We start from the raw sequence: 7,986 nt of genomic DNA, 5'->3' as shown, positions 1-7,986 counted from the left end.
GCAGAGCTGCTTAAAAATCTTGATTGGAAATAATTAATAATGTATATGTATAGGTCATTTCCAGAGCCAATGTGCTAATTGTGCGTAAAATAAAACTTTTTAGACTAAATCTGCTACAGGATTGTGTGACCCAAATACATCCATAGCTAAAAACTATCGATGTTTGTATGAAAGATGAAAATTTCATTTTTAAATGCTAATTACAATAAAATGGTAAATTTATCGCTACGGGACATACCGATGTCGCGGTGTCTACCCGCGAATTTTATTAATCTCTTTTAAAAGAATATTGGCACGTACACATAATCACATAATTGTAGACGGTATCTTGTACATAAATACTAAGAAGGTTGTCGTTGTTATCTAAGACTAAGTTTGACAATTTACAGGAGAACCATGTTGGAGTACTATTACTCAGGACTCCCACATGAAGAACATTTAGCTGATAGTTGTGCTCCTAAAGCGCATAAGAGTGTTATAGCTCACAAAATGGGTTCAATTACATTGCAATTTTTTAAAGTTTTTGTGATAAAATGAAGTGATTGATTGTTGTTTTGAAAAAGCAAGTTGTTTTTTTATTTTTGTATTCCTATCATTATATAAATGTACCTGATATTGTAAAACCAACAACATTTTTCATAATCTAGTCTGAAATGGGCTTTCTCTTACTGATAACTATCAAAAGTTTTATTAACTTCTCGTTAATATAATTATGTAGGTATTTAGATTTTTATCTTGTTCTTACTATAGTGCTAAAACACAAATGTAGTCATAGTCTACTGTATTTTTTTCGTAGGTCTTCATAGTTTTTAACTGTGTGATAGCCTATGTGTCTATAATAACTTACGCATAGAAAATAATTGAATTTTGTACCTCATAATTTATGTTTATTATCCTTTGTTTTTTTTGGAACATCTAAAAGTATAGCAATACATTTTAATTATTAAACAAAAGAGAAAATAAAAACACTTTTTGTGGTGTGCCACTTAACCTTACACAAAATCGTACACAAATAGTCAAATGGTAGTAAAAGTTTCCGATATAGGCAGACGGCAGAGGCATCGCCGCGCACGATGTCCATACTATGACATGTTTTTCATACGGTTTTCGGATCGATTTTTTCAAAACATCAAATATAATCTATTTTTGCCTTTCTTTATTTAGGCTAAGCGCTACTGTTTTTTTCTTCAGCGTTTCTTCTTAATCTAGATTAATGTTATATTTACAATTCTTTCTGAAACGAGCTATAATTTTTCTCAAATATCCATATTGTTTGGTTAAGGCGCCTTACGGTTTAGCATGCTGTGTCAGATGCTCTTTAAAGTCTCTTTCAATATTAATATCGTTTGAGAAATTTTTCCCAGATACTTATATTTCGTTAGCTAATCTACCATTTGAAGTTCAATTTTCTTTTAATATTAGTTTAAATGGTCCAGTAGTGTATTCGAACAGTTCAGTTATAAGCAAAATTAGGTGTTGTTGTACACCTAATTCTTTTATTATTAGTCATAAGTGTATCCATTTGGCTCTGTCGAACGCTTTACGATAATCTATAAAACAAATCTATAGTGGGATATTAAATTCCCTAGACTTTTATACTTTTTTTGGACTTTTATAATAATATCTTTAAAATTAAATGTTTAGTGAAAATCTCTACGCGACTTTAATGCATTAAATATTTTAATTAAAAATCGACATACCTATTGAAATTAGACAGTAAAAAATTATGTCATTAAAGATTGATTTATAAATTATTGTAGTTTAAATTCAACTACGATATGAAACAAATATTGTATGTCATAATCTACAGTAATCGAAAAATTACAAAGACCTTCCTGTTGTACAGTTTTCTTGAATTAATAGGGTAACAAACATTATAATCCTACCGAAGGGGCTTCTACTTTCATAAACTGTTACACGATTACTCTATCCGATGTACGTACATTTATGGACTAAATGTTTCAGTGCCAATGCATTTTAACAAAAAATACTAATTAATAAAAATGGAAACTTAACTTTTCCAAGTTTATAATTGACACTTTATTTTTGAAAATATATAAAGCAAGTAATATAAATTACCGTCTTGTTTATTAAAACTAAAAAGTAAACTAAAGTTATGTGTCGGTTAACAATTTATATTTAACTTCATTAGCCAAATAATCCTGAAATTCCCCCATGACTAAATTGATGGATATTTAAATAAATTTCAAGTTCCAAAGTGTACCTGCTGTAAAATTTGAAAATCTACTACTAATACAATTATTGGCAACATCGCAGGAGTTTAGAAATGTACACAGAATGGTAAATACGGATCCCATAAATGGTTTATCCTTTTGTGGAGTCCACTTAATTCTACATGTTGGTCGGAGTCTACATAAAGCGCTACTCAGATAATAGTATACACGGTGTATATTTTACTGGAGTTAGTATAATACCGTTTTAGAACGGAGCTTACATTAACCGCTAGATGTATATATATATATATATATATATATATATATATATATATATATATATATATATATATATATATATATATATATATATATATATATATATATATATATATATATATATATATATATATATATATATATATATATATATATATATATATATATATATATATATATATATATATATATATATATATATATATATATATATATATATATATATATATATATATATATATATATATATATATATATATATATATATATATATATATATATATATATATATATATATATATATATATATATATATATATATATATATATATATATATATATATATATATATATATATATATATATATATATATATATATATATATATATATATATATATATATATATATATATATATATATATATATATATATATATATATATATATATATATATATATATATATATATATATATATATATATATATATATATATATATATATATATATATATATATATATATCTATTTTAGGTAGATACAAACATGTTATATAGAATACTATGCACCTATCCACTTAAAAATTGTTAATAATTATGTGATTTAATCCGCCAATATTGAAATCCACAGAATTTCAATGTTGTTCGATTACATCGGATTCTCATTTCGTATTGTTTTTTTTATTATCTCGTATTTCCGTTAACGGTATGCTTTTTTACGCCCGTATTTAGGTTTGGGGTTTGGGTATTGTAAAATGTGATAAATACCTATTAAAATTATTCTTGTTTCAGTGTGAAATGATTTTCGTTAACGCTACCCAACTAGAGTGGACGAATTGGAATAAGTCAAACCGTCATATGTTATTTATGTTTTTAGTAATAACGCAACAACCTCTAGAAATAAATTGTAACGGATTTTTTAAACAGAATCGAACAGTGCTTCTAAAGGTCAGTGTTACTGGAGTAAATACGATTTACACACACCATCGAGCAAAAAGATAAAAAAAGGAATGTATAGGTAGTGGGGGCAAAAATATTGTTAGACAGGAAGTGCCATCTTGAAAGGCCACATTAAACAAGGAAAGAGAGGCTCTTTCCTTGTTTAAGAAATCAAATTTAGTTGGGTTATGTCATTGCTGATGTTATTGTTTGTCCCAACTGTCAAAACACTTGAAAAACCAATCAGTAACCAAAAAGATGTACCAGAAGTTCTTCTGAAAGAAGTAGAATCGACAATTACAAAAATAAAAAGCGATAAAGGAGCTGTAATAAATGGTACAACCGTAAAACTACTTAAGTAAATACGCTGGAAAAAAAACATAGAAAATCATAGTAGGCATATTTACGAACTGATTAAGATCAAGATGCATACCAGACCACTGGAATACAGCTAACATATTTCTCATTTATAAAAAACGGTAGCCAAGATATTAAAAACTACAGACCTATAAGTCTACTACCAATCATATACAAGATATTCACAACTCAATATCACTCAAATTGGCATTTGGTAATTTTTGACTTTCACCCGTCGATAGGTTGTTATATCATAATAAATTTTAATGTGACCCTGATAATGGTTTCCGACAGTGTTTTAATTTAGGATTTATATGTAGGTTTTAATTTTAATATAACAAACTGAGAAAAAATAAATATAAAATAATGAAATACATACGACTATAAATACAACAGATGTTCCAATGATACAACTGCATCCAATTGCTGTTACCAACATTCGCCATTTTATGAAACTTTTGTAAAATTTAACAGCCCTGAAAGTTTAGGATTAAGTTAGAATTATTGCATCTATTTTATGCTTTCATACACATTACAAGTATTTATAACAAATTATTTATAGTTCAGGCGGGATCTGTCGAAAAACAGACCATATTTGAAATTTTCCATAGGAGTCAATTTTTTTGCTGGGATCGTTTCCGGATGTACCTTGTATCAATAATCACGAAGAGCGCCAGTAACAAACCTTGTGCTTATTTTTTATTTAACAAAATATGAAAAGAATCGAAAATTGTTGGTTGCTTTTTGCTCCCATATTTTTGCCTATATCTCAAGAATATTGAGATAACAAAAGTGCAAAAAAATGATGTTTTTTCTTAAAATTGTTTCGACCGCTTAGACATAACTTGCAGTCTTCGTATTCCGTTTAGAGATACTTTATAATAAGAATGAAATATGTGTTGTATTCCGTTAGGATCGGTTTCATAGTTTTTCCATAATAATTTTGTAATCCAGGGTCTTGCATAAATTCAAAATATGCTGGGCCCAAAATAAGCAAAATTTTTTTACATATAACAAAGGCGCAAAGCCTAGAAATTGAAACGTCAATAAACGTACTTTAACCTTTAATTGTGGCTTATTCCCATTTTAAATAGTAATTAATTTTTTAAAAGTATAAACAATTTTTTTTATAATGAAAAGTCATTTTCAAATATATTTTTAAATTTATTAAAAGAAGTATTTTTTTATAAAACTGCTTAAATAAATTAACTTCATTATCTGCCCATTATTTTAAAAAGGTAGAATTTTCTTCAAAAACCAAATATATATATATACATATATATATATATATATATATATATATATATATATATATATATATATATATATATATATATATATATAAGAGTAAGAAAAAAAAAAGAAGTACTTGTAACTCGTTTGGAAAAAATATATAAATGTTTTTGATGGGTTGGAGTCAATAAAAGGGGCTATTGGTTAACTATTTAATATCTCGAGCTTTCAATTGTGTTTACAATTCTTATCAAGAGCTGCTGAAAAAGACAAAATATCTTACAAAGTTGAACTATAAAGAGAAACATTTTTTGTTAACTCACCAAATAAAATTAGTTTCGTTAATAAAAATTGCTGCAAATACAGGTCAAAAAGAATTAATACTAAAATGCCCTTATCTAATAAATTCTTCCCTGAAATTGTAATAATTTTGAAAATATTTTCTTAACAAAAAAAATAATTGAATTTATAAATAGTTTAAAGTAGCAACCAATTAAAAATAAGCCTCAATGTCATAAACGCCAACTTAAAATGTTTACCTTTGACAATTATATTGTCAAAAATAAAATTTTGTTTAAAAATTCTTTTTTGTTTAGTAACAAAAAAGAAGAAGATTTATTCACCATTGATAGATGTCTGAAAAAATGTAACAGATATATGGAAAATCAAATAAAAATGTGATATTTTTCAAGTTTTTCAAGTGCCATTTTTCTTTTGCATCCCGGATTTTCCTTTTGATTTCTTTATGAATTTTATTATATTCTTCAGTGTTTTTATTTTTCTGTTTTCGTCTGCTTCCCATTAGTCCCAATATTTAATTAGTCATCCATTGTTTTTTGCGCTTATTAATAGTTTTATAATTTTTAGTTGTTCCTTGCATATTGGTTTTGACATGATTCCAGTGGTCTTCGACGTTATGTGTTTATTCCGATTTTTCGAACTTCTTTTCTATCTCGTGTGTAATTTCTTGACTATTATTTCCAATACAGTCATTGTTTATTCGGTTAGTCGGTTGTTGGCGTTTTACTTTTTTAAGTTTGAGTTTTATGTCAGTGATCAATATGTTATGATCTGAGGGGACATCGGCTCCAGGTAGTGCTTTAGTTATTTTGATTGAATTTCAGTACCTTTCGGTAATTGTTATATAATCGATCTAATTTCTTATGATCTTCCCTTTAGTATCTGCGGGTGACTTTCAAGTATATAAACAATGCTTGGGTAGTTTGAAGAATATATTTGTCACACATAGATTGTTCTCTACGCAGAATTCTACAAAACGGTCTTCCCTGTCATTACGTTATCCAAGTCCAAAATTCTCTACAATGTTTTCTTGTCTACCTTTTCCTACTTTGGCATTGAAGTCCCCCATTATTATTGTAATGTCTTTGTTTTAAGCTGACTCATTACCTTCTTTATATTATCATAAAAATTATCTATGTCATCTTCACTACTGCTGGCTGTGGGCGCATAAACTTGGACCAGATTTATATTTACTGGTTTTGAGTTTAATTGTATCAGGGTGGCTCTGTCCGAAATTTAACTTACAACTTTAATACAGCAAGAGACTTCTTTATGTACAATGTATGCGATGCCATTCCGGTGGTTAGTGCCTTCTTCTCCGGAATAGAATCCATCATGGTCGTCTATGCTACATTTACCATTCCCCGGCCGCCGCATTTCGCTTATCCCAAGAACTGGAACATCCAGCCTTATCATCTCACGTATGGTGTTTTGTATCTAACCGGGCTCGTAGAGACTTCTCACACTCCATGTGCGTATTCTGATATCTGATTTTATTCTTATTTCTTTTCTATTATCACAGGGATTTCGCTGGAAAATGACCCTGGAAGCCCTGTGTGCTTGTCTTCTCCTGTCGGATCTTGGTGTTCGAGGAAGATGATCAGTATACCTTTTCTTACCATACGATAGTGCCATTATGATTGAACTATGGATTATTAATGGGATGGTTTCCCGTTGCCTTCCCCATCGCAGTATCACAGCCATTTAAACTGCTCCAGTCATGCTTGTGATAGTCCAGTTTCAAGCCGATCCAAGATTATTTTCTCTGCTCCTTGACCTGGTACTGATGATCGCGGCTGCCCTTCATCACATATAGTGATTCAATATAAGTAATCCTTAAAATGAAGGGATTGCCACTTCTGCTATCCACACCTTACCGAAGGAATTCTTTCCCTCCGTGGCTGCCGTTGTGGACTTCATCCGTGACCCTTGATAAGGGACCCTAAGCAGGTACTAGTTTCCCGGGTCAGGAAACACCTGGAATCTGCAGAGGGCAGGGATTGACTCATTTTCTCTGATAGGACTATCTAGAGGAGTTCGTACCCGCTACATCAATGAATATCGAATACAAATGCGGGCAAAAAATGGTATTTACCCATTTTTACAAACGTTATTGATGTGACAATTGTAAATGTATATTGTCACGCTAATAAGACTATATTGCTCTTGAAATTTAGAAGGCAAATAGAACCTATTTTCAGGTAAAGTCAATTTCAATGGCCGACCCTCATTGCAAAAGTTATCTCAAAAACGTGTCCCACAGTCAGTTAGGAAAGATCCTATAGGTCATTTTTTGGAAAGGACCCACAAAGGAAAACGGGCAAAATGTGCAGTATGTATACTAATGTAAGAAAACAATGCATTAAATGTAATGTCGGATTACGTTTAGAATGTATGGTAAAATGGCATTCGTAAATATATTGAGTTTAGTGCAAATTAATGTCTCTCTTCAATAAAATATGTTTTTCATAATTATCCGTTTTTTTTTCAAGGCATCTGCCACGATCCTCATTTAGGACACAAAAAAAAAACACAAAAAAATTAACAAAATGCTTATTTTTAGATTTTATTCAATAAATTATGTGTCTTTTTAGATAGAAAAAAAATTTGGCTGGGAAAATTAATAATAAATGTAAAATCAATATTAATAATAAATTATGTTAACCCTAAAAAAATAATATTAAATTTTTTTTTATAAACTAATCA

This window comes from Diabrotica undecimpunctata, chromosome 5, assembly GCF_040954645.1.
Source record: "Diabrotica undecimpunctata isolate CICGRU chromosome 5, icDiaUnde3, whole genome shotgun sequence".
NCBI classification, from domain to species: Eukaryota; Metazoa; Arthropoda; class Insecta; order Coleoptera; family Chrysomelidae; genus Diabrotica; species Diabrotica undecimpunctata.
The sequence above is the reverse complement of the archived record's forward strand: the minus strand, read 5'-3'. Positions refer to the sequence as shown.